At 32.6% G+C, this 22,758-nt stretch overlaps 1 long non-coding RNA gene across 1 annotated transcript in view; it reads left to right on the top strand.

The window, feature by feature from the left end:
- Positions 1–21,461, top strand: part of LOC104871124 — a 53,751-nt gene extending 32,290 nt beyond the window's left edge. Inside the window, exon 3 of the long non-coding RNA XR_782755.1 lies at positions 21,327–21,461. This is a non-coding gene — a long non-coding RNA (uncharacterized LOC104871124). The remainder of the gene's footprint in view (positions 1–21,326) is intronic.
- Positions 21,462–22,758: the final 1,297 nt, after the last annotated feature.

Below are 22,758 nucleotides of genomic sequence, written 5' to 3'. Positions count from 1 at the left end.
TGCATCTATTTCTTGTCATTTTATACTTTTCTTTTGTTTTCTGAGTTGTTCCTTGTAGATTTCTTATGGTGGAAAGCTTTATCGCTATTATCAGGGCTTGTCTAGTAAGTCTTGAAATGCCCAGTTCTCAGAGATATCTTCTAAGTGTAGGTGGTTGTTGGTCTTTGTGTTTATCCCAAATCCTAACTTCTCAATCTATTGAGGATGAGAAGTTGCTGTATATTTAGATTAGTGCCCAGCTTTTTTGTACTGGACAATGGTAATGGTTGTGATCCTAGACACTCAAAATTTTGTTACAGACTGGAGAACAATTAATTATAACAGGTATGATGTCCTGGCTAACATATAATTAGCAGTATCAATATCAACTAACACAGTCTAGCAACTGACCAATTGTGGTCTCTCTTAGTTTGACACCTGTAGCCATAAGGGCAGACTTTACAGTTGTATTGCAAGATCCACTTTAAATTAGGTGCTTGTATTTTGCAATTTTCCTTTTAATAGAGTGATTTTTACTCTGTGGGAGGAAATTTTAAGAGAGAAATGGGTGGAACAGAGAGATGAGTGAAGAGAAATAAAATAGTTGCAAGGCTGGAGGGCAAAGCCTGAACAGCCAAGTTTTGGTATATTGGTGGGCAAGAAGGAGAGAAAGCATGAAGGAGGAAGCAAAGGAATACTGAAGTGAACCAGAAAGGTAAGAAGATTTCACTCACATGAAATTTTCATAAAATCAAGAAAGAAGGAAAGAAAGATGAATAGAACAGGAAAAGTATAAATGTGTAAAATCTACACAACCACCACAGGAAAAAAATTAAAAATCACAACCTAACCAGACCAAAGCAGGAAATGAATCAAGCAAACAAAGAAAAATAAATGTAATAAAAATACTAAAATTCCTCTAGTGTCCACAATTCTGTGTTAGTGTCCAAAACAGAGCCTGCAAATGCATTGTGCAGCCCCCTCAGGTCTGTAGTAGGGTCAGTGTTGGACATAAGAAAGTTTCTGATTTCTGGAATTGAGAGCTGGGCCCTTCCCCAGTCAGCAGTCTTCCCAATGGCCATTGCCCAAGTTTCTCCTCTGTGATCCTGTTGAGACAATTCTCAGCCACTGTCGCACCCTTTATGTCCACTGTGCCAATGCAAGGGGGGCTGAGGGTCCCCTTCCTGTCATCACCCAAGGCTCCTTGCCTGCCTGCATCTCTGAAGAGCAAAAGGGGTTTCTCTGGCTCTTTGTTTTGGAGGCCAATTTTAGTGGCCTAGGTAGACCTGGGAGCAAAGTTTGCCTGTACCAGTCTCCACTTCTCAACACAAATTCCCTCAATCTGTTAACCAACTGACTGCAGTCCACCATGCATGAAGGGCTCTTCTCTTGTTTGCCTCAGGGCAGCAAAGCAACCCAAATTTTTTTTTCCTCCAGGGTGGACCTTCACAGGAATACTGTCTTGCATTTTTGCTGCTATCTCCAGATGCATAAGACTCACTGGATTCAAATGCCCTCTGTGTTTCTCAGTGAACAGCTGAGTTGTTTCCAAGGATCCCTGTTGGGGTGGTACTTTGCCAATCTGGTGGCCAAGTGTAGTAATTTTTCTATCAAGTTATCTCCAGTTATTTAACTAAAAAGAGTTGTGTATTTAGAATTCAAACAAAATAAAGTCAAGGCCTAAATATCTTTTGACTGTAGAATGTAACAAATTATTAGCACTTCTGTATTGATTTTCTTGTTGGTTCAATAATGATAATAATCCACTTAAAATGTAGTCATGAGTGGAAAATGGCTAATAAACATTGAAAACTACTTCAGAGTTATTGGGTGCTCTAACTATTAACACAGTAATGATAGTAATAATAATTTTCATCTACCAGTGAGAAAAGTATATTTCTCATGGATTTATCTGCTTATCTCTTGGGCCATAATCTTTTAGATATTATATTCAGGAGGAATTTTGACATCATTGGCTTTACATAATCACTTTATTCAAGTGATTTTTGTATTTCTAATTCCATTATTTTCTTAAAATTACTAAGTTCCATAATAATTTTTATAATTGTTTATAAAATAAATTATCCAGACACCTTAGTCAAGGAAATTCCTTAAAAATATAATAATATAGAGTGAATGTTGCTAAATGTTTTATTAGTCTTATCACTATTATTGTTATTACTTATTATTGTATTATTTTGCTTTTAGTGTAAGGCATTCATCAGTATTCAAGCTTCCATGTTGCCTGCAATATATGAAATATTTAGAAGGATTATAGAATCTTAAAATCAAAAGCAAAATAAGATATAGGATTCAGCTGCTCTTTCTTAAAAATAAAAATGAATAAATGCATACATCTGTGAAAGAATCTATGCCAACATCCATACTAATGCATTTTAATTCATTTACTACTTGAATCACTTAGACAAAAAAAAGGAAAATAAACTCTGTAGAGATATCTCCCTAGACACATTATTTGATATCTAACAAAGTTTTCAAAAAACATAATGACAAGAAAGATAACCTGTTCAACAAGTGCTGCTGGCAAAAGTTGTTATCCATTTGTATATGTGCTGCTGAAGTGAGCACTATACATTTGTAGAAGAATGAAACTGGAACCTTGTCCCTCACCATAAACTAACGAAATCAAAATGTATTAAAAATCTAAACAGTAAAATGGAAATGTTAGACCTTATAGAAGACAAAATAGGCAAAACATTTGAAGACAAGAGGAAAAGGACTTTATAAACAGAACCTTAATTGCTCAGGACACAGCAGCAAAAATCAATGAATGACTGATTATATCAGACTAAAGAGCTTCTATACAGCAAGAGATTCAATCATAGAGTGAAGACACAACCTACCAAATAGGAAAAGACACTTATTAGCTGTTCTTCAGAGAACTCATATCTACAATATACAAAGAATGCAAAAAAAAAAAAAAAAACATCTAAAATTAAAGAACCAGCCAAGAAATGGGCTAGAGAAATGAACAAACACTTCACAAAGGAGGAAATCCAAATGACCAATGAACATATTAAAAAAAATGTTCAACATCTCTGGACATTACAGAATTGCCAATTAGAACAACATTAAGATTATATCTTATTCAGGAAAGAATGGCAATCTTTAGGAAATCAAACAATGAAAAATGCTGGTGTGGCTGTGGTAAGAAAGGTACTCTTGGGCCAGACATTTAGCTCAGTGTTTCTGCTGCTTGCCTCACAAGTGCATGATCCTGAGTTTGACCCCTGGTACCAAAACAAAACAAAACAAAAGGTACTCTCTTACATTGTTGACAGTGATACAACTATATAACCATTATGGAAATAAGTATAGAGATTTCTCAAAGGATTACAACTAGGAATTCTATAAAACCCCACTATCCCTCTGCTGGATATCTTTTCCAAATAGCTTAAGTCATCATACTACAGACATACTTGCATACAAATGTTTATAGCAGCACAATTAGTAATAGCTAAATCCTGGAAGCAGCCTGTATAACCATCAACAGATAATTAGATAAACAAAATGTGATATCTATATATGCTAGAATACTACTCAGCTATAAAGAAGGTCACATTTAAGGAATTTGTAGGAAAATAGATGCATCTGTAAAACAATGTTGATTGAAATACATCAGACACACAAGCTTGAATACCATAGGATGTCGTAGGGATCCCTAATTTGAGTGAGGCAAAATGGAAACAAAGAAAATGGTAAAAGATGGAGAGAAAGTGTCCAGTAGACAGATCTAATCCAATAGGAAAGGGTCCAAGGGAACAAGGAAAGTGATATAGCAGGGAGGGGGAATAAGAGGAATAAAAATATGCCAAATACAGGAACCTAACAACCAAAATCAATGTATTTATTATAAGCCATAACTTAGGCTAAAAAAATAGTATGACAAGTATGCAAAAAGTGATCAGTGAACTAGAGGAACCTATAATAAATACATAATAATAATATAATTTAATAAGTACAAGTAATCATTCCCCAAGATGACTGTAATGTGCAGAAATTTTTAAAATGTACTAATAAAATATTTTAAATGGATGTGCAAACATATCTTTATCTTATTATATATTTCAGTTATCATTCTTTAAAATACCATGTAGTTAGATATACATGATATTCTGAAATATGAATATATCATGTAAGAGCCATAGTAAACTAATATAGGCATTACCTGTTATATTTATCAGTTTCATAAATATTTTGTTTTGATTTTGGTTTTGGTTTTGGCACCATGAATCAAAATTGGGACCTTGAGCTTGTGAGGCAGGCAGTGGTATCACTGAGCCAAACCCCTGGCTGCCTTATAAATATTTTGATACTGAATTTGAGGAGTTTACATGAGAACATATAAAATCTACTCAGACATTGTAAAGAACACAATTTATCTAGCTATTAATTATAGCCACTATCTTGTGCAATAGAGCTCATAAACATGTCTATTTAACTGAGTTTTGTACACTTTGATCAGTATATCTCCAATCTCCTTCCCACCCACTTCCTCTGATCCTATGAGAGTCATTATTCTACTCACTGTTTTTATGAATTAAATTATTGTAGGCTCCACATTATAAGTGAGATTATGTAGTGTTTGTCTTTCTGTGCCTGCCTTATTTCACTTAAGATGGTGCTTTCTGGATCATCTATGTTGTTGCAAATAAAGAGATTTGTTTTATTTTTAAAGCTAATACATATTCCAGTGTATAAATATACTGTATATTCTTTATCCATTCATTTATTGATGTACATCGAGGAGAACTCCATGTCTTGGCTATTGTGAATACAGTTGTCATGAACATGAGTAAAGATATATCTTCAACATAGTAATACTAATTGTACTGTATATATACCCAAATAGTAGCATTACTAAATCTAATGGTGCTTCTATTTTCATTATTTGAAGAATGTCTACACTGTTTTCTATAATAGCTGTGCCAATTTACACTTCTATGAACAGTGGGAAAGAGTTTCTTTTTCATCACATCCTTGCTAACATTTGTTAAATATATTATATCTTTTAGATAATAGCTATTGTAACACTTGTGAAGTAATATTTCATTTGTTAAATTTTTTTAAGGATTATGATATTAAATATTTTTCATATACTTCTTGGCCATTTTTATATTCTTTTTTCCCATTGTTTACTGATACTTTTAAAGCAAACTATACAGTTACATTTATCATTGGCATTTGTACCTTTACATGATATATCTTGTTTCTTGTTTTTTCCTCATAGCCTTGCTCTCCTTTCACCTACTTCATCCATCCCTATTTACAAAATTTTGTTTCCATTTTTTCTTTTTTCACATTTTTTCTTTTCCTTTATTTACTTTCCCCTTCCCTTCCCACTTCCCCTTTAACCATTTCTTCCTATTTCTCACTATCAATTATACCATTTGAACTTTATTTACACTTTTAGTTTTTCAAAACAGAGAAACTATTCAGTATTTACATATTTTCTTTTGATAAATGCATATTCAGAACATTTGTCTATTTGTTTACATTTTGTAAATATTTTATTCAAACTTAAAACTAATAAAAATATTTTATCTTATTTAACATTTGACCTAGAACCAAGATTTTTCTTACAGTATGGATCCATAAATTGAGTTCTGTGAAATCTATATCTATTTGATTGTTAATAATTCAAATTCTTTTTTTGTGTGTACTTTATTACATTTTGTAGTAGTTTGTTTAAATTTTTAGTTTATTAAATTCTTTTGTTGTAATAATTTCCTTCACTTATTTTTAACTGGGTGCTTTTTTATTGAGTCACTTCAGTGCCTTATTTATATATTTCAGACTTGAATTCCTTAGCAGATATATTTCAAACTATTTTTTCATATTTATCGGGCTATTTCTTCACTATGTTCACTGCTTCTTTTGCTTGCAAAAGCTCTTTATTTTGATATAATTACATTTGTTCATTTTTGGTTTTGTTGTTTGCATTTTTGAGGCTACATCTAAAAATCATTTCCTAGATCAGTGATATGGAGATTTTTCCCTGTTTTCTTCTAATAGCTTTGCAGTGTCACATCTTACATTTCTGTTTTTAATATACTTTGAGGGTTATTTTTTTTGTACATGATGTGAGAAAAATGGGCTGATTTCAGCCTTCCTCAGTGTTGCTATCCACTCATCTCAATATCATTTTTGAAGGGACTGTTCTTTCCTTGTTGTGTGTATGTTTTGACCCCCTTGTCAAAAATCAACTGACTATAAATATTGGCTCTGTATTTTCTTCTCATAGTCTATGTCCCTTTTTTCTGCCAGTATGTTGATGTATATTTTGATACTTTTGAAAGTTAGAATTGTATAAATTCATTTCCAAGTTGACCTTAAAAACACACAAAAGATCTTTCCATGGATTAACTATGTGTTGTTATTATGGCTCTGGTCTGCATGAACCATACAAATGCATTCACTTATCTTGTTAAAAAAGTGTAAGTTTCTTGACATTTAATAAATTTGGCTCAACATAATTTATTTTTCATTGCCAGAAATATATTCTTCTAGTTTCCCTTCTCTAAAGTTTATTTACTTTTGTTATATATTACATATATCTTTTTATACATTTGTAATATGAACACACAATAGTCATTAAAACTACAGTTTAGATTTCAATAGAGAAATTTAAAATATATAGCAAAATCATAATAAAAAGCCGTAAGGTTTCAAACTTACAATATTTGGATGTTTAATTTCAACATATATATTATACCCAGTACATAAGTTATGCTATTTCAAAACAAGAAATGAACTTTTACTTTTGGAAAATATTCTTGCTTTTTTAAAACACATTTCTGAGTCAGGTAATCTGAAATACAGCCCTGTCTTCTGCTAACCATTTGGATAATACATTCCATCTCTAAATTTATTATCTAAAATGTATCAATTATTTTTCTTTGTTATATTTTCTTCCTTTTTACTCATGTAGAAGTATGACTTCACTATATTTTTGAAGATTATTTAGTGCATCATACAAGGAATCCCTGAGGAGCCATTTGCAAATAGAAGGCTTGCTGATGTTCTAAAGAAATGTTTGTCATGTTGTCATCTATCTGAGTGACATACCTGATCTTAAATTGCTTTAAAGTATGAAATAATCATCTAAGGGAAGTAGATACTTGCAAACAAAATGATGTGCATATGGAAAAATATATTAAATCTACAACACCAGACTCCATAATACCATGACAGATTTGACAAAATAAAACAGTATCTAAAAACATTGATTTTCAGAAGAGAGACATTTTGTAATACTTAACAACACTGTTTTGTAGGAAAAGCAAAAAGTCCTTTGAGATTTAAAATATCCAATTCAAATACTCAAATGAGAATTTTCTTTAAAAGTTTTGAAATCTCAATGTTTCTAACAGATAGATCTTAGCAAAAATTCAGTGAAAGATTTCAGTTCTTTTTAGTAATTTAAATGAATAAATCATATGAAGTTCACCATTACCCAAAATATTTTAATCAATAACCAAAATATATAATAATATGGCTCTTCCAGGTAACAATTAGAGTAATATTTTTTTATAAAGTGATTGCTATATGAAAGAAATTTTTGAAAGTCTTAATGGACAATTATATAGATAAATAGATGGATAGATATGAAAATACATATAGGTGCCCTCTCCTGCCAGCGGCTTTCCACCATCTTCAGCACCAGAAGGCCTGCTCAGCCAGGCCCTCCCCTGCCTGCACCGCTGCCATCATCTTCAGCACCAGAAAGGTAGCCGCACAGGCACCTGAAGCGCCCCCCAACCTCACCCCTCGCACTTTTAGACCTCCTGATTGTGCTAGTCTTTGGAACTACTCTGTAGAGGCAGAGGTGGCCATAAAGAGTATTTTCCAATGCTTCCAATTTTGAACATCTTTAAAGACAGGGTGGGGGAAATTTACAGTAGAACTGAGTAGAGTTCAACCCTTCAAGCAGTCAGGGAACTCAGTCTGGGCCTTGCAGCCCAAGGTCAGTCTGCGTCGTGGGGTTCTGTCACCAGCTGGCTGAGATCAGGGGACTTGGCTCTGCACATGGCAGTGCATATTGTATATTATGACAGCAGTGATATAGTCTGAAAGAGGCCCTTTAAATTCATTTTTGTTTGTTTCTTTTTTTTATTCCATTCTCCAAATTCTTTTCTTTTCTGTTCTCTTCCTCCAACTCAGTCTCTTGCTCCACCATATCATCCCTCATCTCCCTTTCTGTTTCTGCTCTTGTCCTAACTCAGATTTCTTCTTTTATTATTTTTTTCTCTTTTTTTAATGTTCATTTCTTACATCATTCTACCTCACTCAAGGGTTATTATACTTTTATTTTGTTTGTTCCTTTTGAATTGAACAGTTTCCTGATGTTTGTCTGGTCATTCTATGTCTTCGGGCTTCACATGAAACCTTCTCTAATTCTTTTATTTATCTACTCCTCTTGTCTTAATTCTTTCTTAAGCCCAAATTCTAAATGGTAAATATCTTTATTGAAAAATTTATTCACTGTAATCATATTCTGGATTGCTTCTTGATTTAAATTTAATATTCATGGTTTGAAGGTGATAGACTGATGACTACCGTAAGTGATCAATTTGCAAATTGTGCTTCATTATATTGTGGTGCTGATTGTATCAATTAGGATAAAGGATTGTGATTGATTCAATGAGCTGTTTTCTTTGGTATTGTGAAAATGAGAATGTCTATGAGTCATTAGAGACCTATGGGCTGCAGCCCAACTATATAAGGAAGATTTAACTAATAACCTAAAGGTTAAACTAAGGACAACCCAACAACAATAGTAAAAATGAGAAAACACTTAAGCAAGATACAGGGACAGACTTCCAGTTCACCGATGGCACAGTGAGGCAAATAAGGATGAAAAGTCTGACAGTGAATCATTAGGACACCTGAACTCAAAGCACAGGAAGTAACAAAACAGATAGATCAGGCTCTAGAGAAATTTAAAAAAAGTAATTTCCCAGATAATCATAGAGATGACAAGCAAAATGAAAGTTATAATTCATGACTCTAGAACAGAAACTGAGAGGAAAATAGATGAGCTCAGGACCATGATAGAAGCCATGAATGCCCAGAATAAGCAAGAATTGGAAACAATAAATGCCCAATACAAGAAAGAAATGGAATCCATAGGAGAGATTCAAAGAAATATCCAGGAGATCAAATCTCCATTGAGAGTGCTCACAAAAGAATAAGAGTCCAAAGATAGAATCTCAGATATAGAAGATAAAATTTCAGTCAGTGATTGTGAAAAGAGAGGTCTTTTAAAAACAGTAGGGGTTCATGAGAAATTGGTACAACAACTCTTAGATGATACAAAGAAGAATAACATAAGACTGATAGGAATTCAAGAAGTAGCAGGAGAAAATGCAAATGACTTAAAAAAGCTGTTCACAGAATTAATTATAGAAAACTTCCCAAACAGAGGGGAAGGATTTGACATACAGATAATGAGGCATATAGGACTCTAACAAGCCATGATCAGAAAAAAAATCTACATCTAGACATATAATAATCAAGATCCTGGAAATCCAACAGAAGAACAAAATACTACAAACAGTAAGATACAAGAAACAAATTACATGCAAAGGAAAGTCCATCAGAATCACAGCAGACTTTTCAATATAAACCCTTAGGTTAAGGAGAGCATGGAATGAGACCTTTCAAGTACTAAAAGAAAACAACCTCCAACCTAGACTGATGTATCTTCAAAACTTTCTCTTTTTTTTCAGCTTTAATTGAGTTTATTGGTACATTTTAGGGGTACAGTACAGTTACATTCATTGTTGGGATCTTGTACCTTTACATGCCAGGTCTTGGTTCTCATTTTTCCCCTGTCCCCACCCTCCCTTCACCCCCTCCTCCCCACTCAACCTTCATACAATTTAATTCCATTTTTACATTTTCTCATATTTGTTCCTTTTCCCTTATTCCCCTTTCCCTATCCTTCTCACTGTCCCTACACCTTTGGTCCTTTTCTTCCTATTTCACATTGCTAATTGTCCCATTAGGATCTTCAGTACTATTTTAGTTTTTCACACCTGAGAAACTATTCAGTATTTGCATATGTGTGACTTATTTGTTTCTCTTAGGAGTATATTCTCAAAATGTACCCATTTAACTATGAATGAATCTACTCTCTCATTCTTTATGGCTGAGTAGTATTCCATTTTATAGAAAAACCACATCTTCTTTATCCAGTTTCCAACTGATGGGAAGATGGGCTGTTTCCAAGTTTTAGCTATTACAAACTGTGCCTCTATAAACATGGGTGTGCATATGTCACTGTGGCATGATTCTTTTAATTATTTTGGAAAGATACCCAACAGGGATGGCGGGGTCAAATGGAAACTCTAATCCTAGTTCTTTGAGGTTTCTCCATATTGACTTCCATAGTGGTTGCAGTAGTCTGCGCTCCCACCAACAATGGAGAAGTCTTCCTTTCTCCCCACAACTGCGCCAACATTTGTTATTGATTGATTTCTTGATAGCAGCCATTCTTTGTAAAATGGGCATCTGAAATGAACAAACATTTCTCAGACAAAGGAATAAAAGCAGCAAGTAAATATATGAAAACATGCTCCACATCACTGGTCATTCGAGAGATGCAGATCAAAAATATTATATGATAAGAAAATGAGAAAGAACATAATGTTTGAAGATCATATCAAACTAATAGTGTATTATGTTTACTAGTCTGTGTTACATAAATTTTTGTTTATTTCATATCCTTTTTTGCTGTCATATATATGTATATTTGAAATTTTTATTTAATATCCTCATTTCTCATTGTATGTTTGCAATCGTTAATAAAATAAATAAATAAATAAAAACATATAGATGTATGTGTATGTGTTGGATTTAATTCTCATTTAACCCTATATGACTGAAAGAAGAAAGGCAGTGCAAAAGAGAAAAAACTTTTTTTTTATTTTTCCAGATTAGTATGAAGAGAAATAGCTCATTTAGTAATAGAATCAAATATACATACATGAATAATATTTTTTTTCTGATTGAGTTTATTGGTACATTTTAGGTATACAGTACAATTGCATTCATTATTGGGATCTTGTACCTTTACAGGATGAGTCTTGGTTCTCATTTTGTCCCCTTATCTCTGCCCTCCCTTCAGCCCCTCCTCCCTTTCCTATTTACAAATACTTTATTTCCATTATTTCATTTTCTCATATCTTTTTCTTTCCCCTTATTTCCTTTCCACTACCCTTCGGACTTCCCCTATACCCTTAGTCCTTTTCTTCCTATTTCACTTTGCCAATTATATAATTAGGAGCTAATATGAAAAAATGTTCCACATCACTGGTCATTCAAGAGATGCAGATGAAAACAATACTGAGATTCCACCTCACCCCTCAAAGAATGGCTGCTATCAAGAAATCAACCAATAACAAATTTTGGCGGGGTTGTGAGGAGAAAGGAACCCTTCTCCATTGTTGGTGGGAGTGCAGACTGGTGCAACCACTATGGAAATCAATACGGAGACACCTTAAAGAGCTGGGATTAGAGGTTCCATTTAACCCAGCCATCTCTCTGCTGGATATCTTTCCAAAAGAATTAAAAGAATCATACCACAGTGATACATGCACACCTGTGTTTATAGTGGCACAGTTTGTAATACATGAATAATCTTTAAAGCACTGCCAAACTCATACACCTTAAACATCTTTGACAGCATCATTTCAAATTGGCTTTACAGTAGTTCATTATCATGTTCATGCATTTTTAAGTTCTAATCTATAATCTTCACATTTTATTATTAAAAGAAACTTCAAATAAACTTTGCTTTAAAACTTTTAAAGGAGGAAACAGGTATATAGAGAAAAGCCACACAACGAAAAATTAAAATTTGAAGCTATAACTGCTAATTCTCTGTTCAACATTTTTAAACTCATTGTGACTCAATTCTCTATGTTGCACTGTGCATGTTGTTGCATGTGACAGTGATAAAAACAGGAATTCATCCTCTTCTTCAGATGCTGAAAGTGAGAAAAGATTAAGAGACAAGTATACATCATATTGAAGTATGATTTTTTGCAAACAAAACAGCAAATAATTGCAGAATTCCAGGTATTAGGAATATTAGAATTGGTTCATTCATAATGGATTTTGAATTTTGACAAATTTCTTTTCAGTTCCTTTGAAGATGGCTATAGATTATATATAAAGAATTTTACGAATTTACTAACAACAGATTTACAGTTGTGGATTATCCATTACTGTGCTACTTTATTCTTGAATGTGCTTTTAGGTAGTTTACTAATTTTATCTCAGACTTCTACATCATTATTTAAAAGTTAATAAGAGTTTATTTTATTTCCTTTATGTGTATAGTCTTCATCATTCTTTTGTAACAATGCTTCATTTGATTTTCAAAAATCATTTATGATGTCTTCTACTTTTACATGGTCCACGGCAATGAATTAAAGTTAAAACTATTTATACTAATCTTCTGAAATTCTGTATGAAAGTTTCTAATCATAATGAAATAGAGGGAGCTTTGTTTTAACTTATTTTAATCATTTAATATAACAAATGGTTACAAAAATTTTTTATTGAAATTCATTTATTTCTCTAGAATTAAAAAATTATGTGTATAATAATCATACTTTTATGATTCCTTTTTCTATGTATTGTTTTTTCATATTTATTTTTTATTTTATTAATTTTTTCTTGCAAATCCTACTTACAGTGACTTTTACTTATTTTCAATGAATGTTTTTTTTTCTAGTTTTATATTTCTGCCTGTATTAAATTATTTCTACTCTTTTCCTTTGGTTTATATTATAATTTCTTTGGCCTTTTAAGTTATTTGCTATATTTCATTTTATTTATAATTTATTGTTACAGGTTTTTCTTTGAAAATATTTTTATGTTATTTCTATGGGATTTAATATATATTGTTTTCATATCATTTATAGACATTTTGCCAAATATTTGTTTTAATAACACATATGTGTTGGTAATTCATTTAGTAGTATTACAAGTAGATTTTAGTTTTATAATATTTATCTAAAATACTTTTAGACATAGGCCTTAGGAAAATTCATTAATTTTTGGCTTCAGTTGTCCTTAGGCAGGAAAATAATTTTTCTTTAGACTCTGTAGATGTTATTTGGGGTAAAGTTCAAATGAAATATATTTACTACTTCTGTATCATCATGTGGTCTAGACAGTTACTAATTTTTCTGCACCTCAGTTTTCTCAAATCCTAAGCAGAAATAATCATAGGAACTATGAGCAATGGTTCAAATATATATTGTTTTGCTAGGTACAATACTAAAGCAATTAAATTTAGTGACAATGTATGCCTTTACAATGACTAGATACAATTTAGATGAATTCCAGCCTCCATATTGGCAATAGCACTTTTACTTACCAATAAAAGGTAAGGGTACTTTCATGAAGTGATGAATAAGATTTTATCAAATAAATTTTCAATAGATTTCTGCATGAAAATAATGGCCAACTTAGATCCACAGTTATTTTTCTCAGAACTCATATTCATTTCAAGAATTTGTATGGCACCAGAGTGTGAGAATGTATCAGTGTATTGAAATTTCAAAAATGAAGGAAAATTTTTAAAAGGTATATCATGAAATTTGAAGCAACTATTGCTACAGAGATATACTGTATCTCTGTATAACAGAGTATAACTGTTTCTCAGCAAAAAAGGTTATGTATTTATATATAACTGATAACTGTTTTTAAATTACATTCAATTTTTGCTTTGTTTGTAGCCATGTCCACTGAGACTTAACTTTTCTAATGATAGAAACAATGTATAGTGAATAGAATTTAGCCAGATCTTGTTTTACTAATTAAATAGAATTTTTAAAATACAAACAAAACAAAACAAAGGTAATGATAAGTATTTGTCTAACATTAGAAAGTATTTTAATGGTGGTACATGAAATTATTCATCCACAAATTTTTTTTCTCATTGAGTTTATTGGTACTTTTTAGGTATACAGTACAGTTACATTCATCATTGGGATCTTGTACCTTTACATTATCAGTCTTGGTTCTCATTTTTTCCCCTTATCCCTGAACTCCCTTCACCCCCTCCTCCCTTCCCTATTTACAAATACTTTATTTCCATTTTTTCATCTTCTCATGTTTTTTTTTCCTTTTCCCTTATTACCACTCCCCTTACCCTTCCCACTTCGCCTACACTTTTAACGCTTTTCTTCCTATTTCACATTGTCAATTATATCATTAGGATCTTATGTACCATTATGGTTTTCACACCAGGTAAACTATTCAGTATTTACACGTGTGTGACTTATTTATTTCACTTATGAGTATATCCTCAATATATATCCATTTTCCTATGAATGAATCTAATTTCTCATTCTTTATGGCTGAGTAGTATTTCATTTCATAGAAAAAGCACATCTTCTTTATCTAGTCTCCAACTGATGGGCAAATGGGTGGTTTCCAAGTTTTAGCTATTACAAACTATGCTGCTATAAAAATAGGTGTGCATATATCACTGTGATGTTATTCTTTTAATTATTTTGGAAAGCTACCCAGTAGAGGGATGGCTGGGTCAAATGGAATCACTAATCCCAGCTCTTTGAGGTATCTCCATATTGATTTCCATAGTGGTTGCACCAGTCTGCACTCCCTCCAACAATGGAGAAGGGTTCCTTTCTCCCCACAACCCAGCCAACACTTGTTATTAGTTGATTTCTTGTTAGCAGTCATTCTTTGTGAGGTGAGGTGGAATCTCAGTATTGTTTGCATCTGTATCTCTTGAATGATTGGTGATGTGGAACATTTTTCATATATTTACTTGCTGCTTTTACTTCCTTGTCTGACAAATGTCTGTTCATTTCAGATGCCATTTTTGAATCAGGTCTTTATATTTGGAGGGGCTGTTTTTTTTTGAGGTCTTTATATATTCTAGATATTCATCCTTTGTCCAAGTCAGATTTATTCCAGGGATTCAAGGATGGTTCAACATACTCAAGTCAATAAATGTAATACAGTGTATTAACAGAGTAAAGGACAAAAAAACATATGATTTCTCGATAGATGCAGGAAAAGCATTTGACAAAATTCAACACCCATTCATGATAAAAACTGCAAAAAATTGGAATAGATGGTCTATATCTCAAATTAGTAAAGGCTATCTATGAAAAACCCACAGCCATATTAAGGGGCCAAAAACTGAAAACATTCACATTAAAAGCAGGAACAAACAGGATGCCCACTATAACCACTCCTCTTCAATATAGTTCTGGAAACATTAGCCCAGGAGTTACACAAGAGAAAGAAATTAAAGCAGTAAAGACAGGAAAGGAAGAGTTAAACTGTCATTATTGGCTGATGATATGATACTCTACATTGAAGACCTAAAAAATTCCACGGATAGACTTCTAGACTTAACTGACACTTCTAGAAGAGTAGCTGGATACAACTTCAGCCCTCAAAAATCAATAGCCTTCTTGTACACAAATAACAGACTCACTGAGAGAGAAATTGGGGAAACAATCCCTTTCACTATACCATCATCCACAAATATTTACTCCTTTCACAGTTTAATAATGAGACTATTGTGCTCAATTACATGGTTTCTTTTGGCCTAATGGTGAGTAAAATATGTTTCTGCATGCTGAATTTTAGTTCCAAAAGTGTAACTTGGTAAATAAGAGCTATAAGATTTATTTTGTTTTATTTTTTTTTTATTTTTGGGGTACCGGGGATAGAACTCAGGTCCTTGCACTTGCGAGCCAGGCAGCCGAACCACTGAGCTAAATTCTTAGCTCTGAGGTATAACATTTTAAGAGAGTCTGAGGATGTAACGTAGTGATAGATTGTTTGTCCAGTATGCAAAGCCATGGGTTCTATTCTGATGCACCTGCATGCATGGGATAGGGAACGCGCTCAAACAAACACACACACACACACACACACACACACACACACAACATGACTTGTTTTGGGCAATTAGGCTAAACTTTTATGTCTCTGCCACTGCAAAGCAAGAACACTCCTTGGTTGTTGCTGCTATTTAAAATGGTATTTTTTCCTTCCTTTGCTTTGTGTGGAACATGCCTATTTTAGCTTGCTGGTTTCAGTCCAAGAAGGGTCAGCGACATGTGAAGCAGACTAGATACAACATGCAATTTGGAGGCAAGCCCAGTCAAGCCCAAACTAAATCAGCAGAATTCCAGCTGATCCACAGATCTATGAACAAAAATAAATGAAATTTTAGTGGATTTTATAATACAGTGATTACTAATAGAGTAAGACATAACCAGTAATTTTCAAAAATAAATAGAATAAAACAGAACAGAACAGAAATATAAGAATAATTAATGCACAGTAGGAATAATAACTTAATTGTTCAACTTAATTGAATTTAAGTATACATGAATACTTAAATTTACAAATAGTATTTTAGGTCATAATATAAAATTCATATCATGTCTCATGATTATTCTTTCAAAGTTGTAATTCAGTGACCTGAATGAAATCCCTGGTGTATCTCATAGTTCTTTGCCATTAGCTGTATTTTCAACCTTTTTAGCCCCTGAAGTAAGATATAAGATGAATGAATGCTCATGGCATTTTTTTATCAAAGAAATTGTGAGAAGAATAATTTGGATAAAATATTCAGCATCATAATATATCTTGTTTTTGGTTTGTTTGTTTTTTGAGACAGGGTCTCACTATGTAGTTGAGACTGACCTGGAACTCACTACGTAGCCCAGGCTGGTCTTGAACTCACAGCTACCTTCTGAGTGCTGGGATTACAGACATGCGCCACCATGCCAGGCTACCATATCTTCTTTTTTGATACCTAAAAAAGAGAATTAGCTACCAGCAAACTGAGTATAGCTTGATGCAGTATGAACATTAAAGTATGTGTCACAAAATGCATCAAGAGGAAAGCATATTTGACATAAGAGGCATAATCAAACTCCATTCTGTCTGCAAGCACGTCATCCTTGAAATATATTCAATTCGGTACAGTGAAATATTTGCTTTAAAATTTGTACCTAACACTAAAAGAGTTTGGTTGCAGATATAATTAGTAAGGCAATGATGTGAAAGATGTCATATGTAGTTAGAGGAGTCTTGCTCATAGTAGAAGAAACTCACAGGGACAAGTGTGTAAAGATGACTATGTGGAAGGCAGACAAGACTTCTTTTGTATGACAGTACAGTAGCATGATATAGTTTGCATAGCACAAGTTTTAATTCTGTGGCTAAGAGTAGATGTAATAGGGTGTTAAATCAAAACAAAAATATATTAGTAGGGAATCATCAACATTTACTCAATTTGATGGAGACACATTCTTTGCATGATGTGATTTCAGAAGTTTTTTTTTTTTTTTATTGAGTTTATTGGTACATTTAGTGATACAGTACAGTTACATTCATTGTTGGGATCATGTACCTTTACATGGCAAGTCTTGATTCTCATTTTTTCCCCTTACCTCTGCCCTCCCTAGTTACATTCATTGTTGGGATCATGTACCTTTACATGGCAAGTCTTGATTCTCATTTTTTCCCCTTACCTCTGCCCTCCCTTCACCCCCTCCTCCCCTCCCCATCTACAAACACTTTATTTTCATCTTTTCATTCTCTCACATTTTTTTCTTTTCCCTTTTTGTTCTTCCCCTACGTATCACACCTTCCCTACACCTTTAGCTCCTTTCCTCCCATTTCTAAATGTCAGTAATCTTATTAGAATCTTATGCATTGTTGCAGAAGTTATTTTAATTACTATCTAAGAAGAATATTAAACTGTAGGAAAGATAGACTAGCAAAACTTTAGATGGAAAGAGTAGTACATTTACTGATAAAAAAGAGTAAGTTAACTAGAATATGGAAAAGGGAAGGCTTTGAGAAGTAAATATTAACACCTCTGAGGAAAACTTAGTGACGAGAACAGATTCTTATACAAGAATAAATGGCAAGGGACTCTATGAAGAGACAGAATGGGTATCCACACTGGATAGCGGCAAAGCAGGCCCGAGATGGAAGCCTACATAAGAAGACTGAAAAAAGTCAGAATACTAAAAGGCACTGAGAAGGTTCTGGTGTTCTATTGTGCAGTGTGGTGACTATAGGTAATAATGTCATGTATTGTTTTAGAGACAAAATATACAGATTTTGAGTGTTTTCATCATAAATAAATGAAAAATGAGAAGACACATACATTTGTCCTGATTTGACCATTGTACAATGCATACACATATAAAAACATAACATAGCACATTGTAATTATAATTCCATTTAATTTTGAAGTACCAGTTAAGATATTTTAAAAACTTTAAAATTTAGATAGTTTAGCTTATTTTTCAAATAATTTTTATTAATGTGTATAGTTTAAAATATAAATTTCTTAGACCTGTTTTCAGGCTTAGCATTTACAATATCTGTCATTTTAGGGCACCTCGTGTCCTTTTAATGAGGGCACTATACATTTAAAATGGCCTAGGATCATTTTTTATTACTTATCTAATAAATTATTTTGAATAGCGACTGTCTTGCTGGGAAATTTTGAGGAACATAATGGAAGATGCTATATTTGTTTTATTCATCCTTCTCAAATGCTTCGTAAGAATCACTGAACATTCGGGAGTCATGGCAGGCCTGGGAGATCTTGCTGTAACTGTCTTCCTAAATCAGAAGCCATCTAAACTCCTCAGTGCTGCTCTTCCTTCCCCTGCTGGAATAGCATCAGTCACTTGACTTTAATTAGTTTACAGTGTTAATTAGTGTGCAATAATTGTACTGATGAGACTAGTTCTTTAATTTTTAAAATATTATTTTAAAGCAATTTGCATATTTTTATTAAATCAATCTGCTAGATCAGTAAAATACATCCCAAGTTAAGAATAAAATCAATACACTCAACTGAAAACTAAAAATTAGAATTTAGTTTGGTTAGTTTGGCAATGAACTATATCCACTTTGCCCTTTAAAAGAAGTAATCATCACCTGTTTTTATAGCACCTTTTTCTTTTGCAAAAATGCATAAACATGTACAGGTCTGCAGCTCATCTCCATTTAGCTTGTCATTCTGAATGTATTATATTCCTAAAGGAAATTTCTTGAATCTCTATCCTTATAACAAGACTTATTCTATCAAAACTGCAGTTCTCAATCTTTACCTGCTTTTAGTTGTTAAAAATTTAATTCTATAATTTGAAAAATATTGAATCTGTGCACATTTATCTCAGGAAAAAATCCATAAAATTATGATTTGCATAAACTATCAGTAGAATGGCAAGTTGAATAAATCTGTTTGTGAACTTGGAGTTAAGAGTTTGCCTTGGATGTGCATGGAGTTGAAAGAGTCTCATTATATCTATTTAGAGAAGTTTAATCTCTCTCTGCACTGACCCATTTCCAATTGCTCTCTTTAGTTCATCCCCTCATTCATCTGAATTTATGCTTTCAAGATAGCATGGTATCAAAATGAAGATTTAAGAAGGGTCAATATCATTACTGAGTATAGATAGCTTTAACATAAAGTTGGGCATGTAAGAAAGATTCTCTTTTTTCCTAATGTGGAAAGTTGAAAAATCTATATGGAGTAACATTAAAGGAAAAGTGAACTATTATCCAGACCTAAACAAAGACTCCTACCTTACATTCTGGTCAGTTATTACAAAACTGCTCACAGATCTGAATACAGGCCATTTTTTTTTCTTTAAAGAAAATATAAAAGAAGAATAAAATAGCAAAAATTTGGTAGAAATAAAATCAATTAAAAATGCAATTAAGTATAGCCATTTTGCTCTTTAAAAGAAACAATCATCAATTATCTTTACAGACTTTTTCTTTTGCAGAAAAGATGTAAACAGGTTGAGATCTGCAGCTCCTCTCATTTCTTTAAGAAGAATGTGGTGAAGTGCTAGTCTGTTTTGATTTGTTGTTTTTGTATAAAGTTCCCACATCTTAAAGAGTTGAGGGGTTGAAACAGTTGATTTTTTTCTCTGTATTCTTGTTTTCTTTGTCTTGTTTTGCTTTTGGAATGCTGTAGGCAAAGACAAGGGAAAGAGAGTAAAAGAAAAGTACTGAGAAACATAATGCACAAATAAAGAGAAATGGTTTATAAGTTTAAGAAAAATACAAGGCAAGAACTTAATTTTAAGTTGTTTTGCTATTGTAATGTGAACTTTCCAAAGCTTGTTATAAATAGCAGTTTAGAAAATCAAGAGCAAAGAATGTAGAAATTTATCTGCATTAACAGGGCCTAGAAACATAGGCAATAGTTCTGAGGAATATTGAGGAAACTTTGTGGACATTGGATCTCGGTCACCAAAATGATCACGAAAAGGTCAACACAGGAAAATGTGAAAAATTTTTAGAAAGAACAGGATTAGCATGTCATACCAACAACCAGGTTATTTACATATAAAAATGTATGTCTGATATTAGTTAATCATTGAAAACTATTCAATTTTCTAAAGTGATTAAACGAGCATCCCAGTTTCAAAAAAATTGAAAAATTCATTTTTCTTATTAAAATATAAGCTATCCATCATGAAAATTTTTCTATGTGAATCAGGCAATAGTTATAAAAATAAATTCTTCTTTAGACTTCATCAACAAAGTTAGGAACCATCACTCAAAAAACATTTTCAGTCTATTCAAAATGTCTAACTACTATTTCCCAACAGAAAAAGTAAATGCCTTGTATATAACACATTCTCTGTTCGGATTTTAAAAAATAAAGACGTTTATTTATGGATATATCTTAATATATTAAATCAGTTTTACATACATGATATCATTTATCATATATAAAATTTCCAGAAAACTAAAATTCAATGAATCAGAAAGTAGCTTACCAAAATGAGGAATGATTTTCAATGTATATGTGACATCTTTTTCAAGTGATGAACATTTTTTTAGAAAGACAGTAACAATGGCTGTATGACTCCATGAATCTTTTAAAATCATTGAATGATATACTTTAAAGGAAAATTTTAGTGTATAAATTATGTTCTTATATATACCAAATTATATATCAAATTATATATTAAAATGTGAGTACACAGAGAGACATCAAAGGCAGATAAAATCTTACCACCCACTAATTTTGGACACCTCATAGAAACTGAATGTATCCACAAATATTCCTGATTACAAATGTATAATATATGTTCATCATCAGTGAAATGTTTTAACATCCATATCCTAAACTTAAGTGCAAGTAGAGTGAAAATATATTTGTGATAACAGAAAATGGAAAATATGATTGATATTTCTAATGGTATGGTTACCAGTCTTCAGGGTTAAACCTTGATAATTGTCTAAAGTGTATTTTCTTTGAAACACAGGTAACACATGCAATCCTCAGAGCTAAGCTTGAAACTTAACTATTTAACAAGTTTTAAATGTGTGACCCGGGCATGGCAGCACACATCTGTAATCCCAGCACTCTGAGGTTGAGACAGAAGGACCACTGAGTTCAAGGCCAGCCCAAATGATACAAGGAGACCCTGTCTCAAAAACAAGGAAACAAATGTGTGAACCTCTAGCACTGTGATTGTTAGGTATGTATTATACAAGATAGTTAAAATGTATACAGTGTGACCCCAGGATGGCCTTTCCAAATGGCTAGAAATTTAAACTCTATATATTAGATAGATATAGTCTCAGGCTTATTATCTTCTACAAAATTATGATTTAAGGATTAACATTCTTCTGTTCTTATTTTTTAATGAGGAAAGTATGTTAATCATTGGATGTATAATATTTTCCTTCAGTCTGTTTCTCCATCTGTGTCTTCTTTGTACAGTGTGTATTGATGCTGGCGGAGAAAAGAATGAAAAACAGAAATATCTTCTGTGTCAGTTCATCTATCACAGAATCTTGAAGAATTCTGAAATAGTGGTTAAATTGGAATGAATTCCAGAGAGGCAAGATGGAATTTGCCTCTCTTTCTAAATATCACTCTTTGAGTATACTTCCTTCAGAAGTTTAACAGAATGAGCAAATGGATAGGAGAAGAGACTGATGTTCTCTTTAGCATTACATAGGCATTTAAAAAGGTTATTTCCTGTTTGTCAAGTCCTTGGCCTTTCCTTTTTTTTTTTTACCTGTGAGAAGTATAAAGTTTATATAAGGCACCACGCAGTTTTAGAAGGCTATTGGTAATACACTTTCTTTTTCCCTTATTTGGCCAGTGATAAAGCAAATCAGCCAGTGTCCCCTGTGGTGGACCATTCCGAAATGAAAAATTGAAAAGGGATAAAATGTGGAATATCTTCCAAATTCTCGTGGTCAGAAAGAAGGAATTGTGACTTCAAGATATATTAGGTGAGTGTTAGATCTCACACCCAACTCACCATAATGTGCAATCCTTTTGTACAGGATCTGTAGTACTATTAAAATACATTAAAAATCAGATATTAACTATATGAAATTATTACATATACAACACAAGTATTCCCAAATCACTGACCTTTATTTTTGCTCTTGGAGTTGTAAAAATTAAATCTTATTTAGAAATTATGACTTTCCTTAACACTGAAAGCCATACATACACACACAAACACCTCTCTAGGCACATAGAGGCATGAAGGTATGAACACGTACACACAAATGCATTCATGCACATATAGAGTTGCACATATAAGTGAACACAGGCAAGATGCTTTCTTTAGTTAATTTTCCTGTCCCTGAGACACAATACTTGACAATTTCAAAGTAAAGTAGGAAATATTTACGTTAACTCACATTTATAGCATTATTTCAGTACATGGTCAG

The sequence above is a fragment of the Fukomys damarensis genome, unplaced genomic scaffold, assembly GCF_012274545.1.
Source record: "Fukomys damarensis isolate Sample0158 unplaced genomic scaffold, DMR_v1.0_HiC HiC_scaffold_38, whole genome shotgun sequence".
Classification (NCBI taxonomy): domain Eukaryota; kingdom Metazoa; phylum Chordata; class Mammalia; order Rodentia; family Bathyergidae; genus Fukomys; species Fukomys damarensis.
Note: the sequence above shows the minus strand (reverse complement) of the source record. Positions and strands in the feature narration are given on the sequence as shown.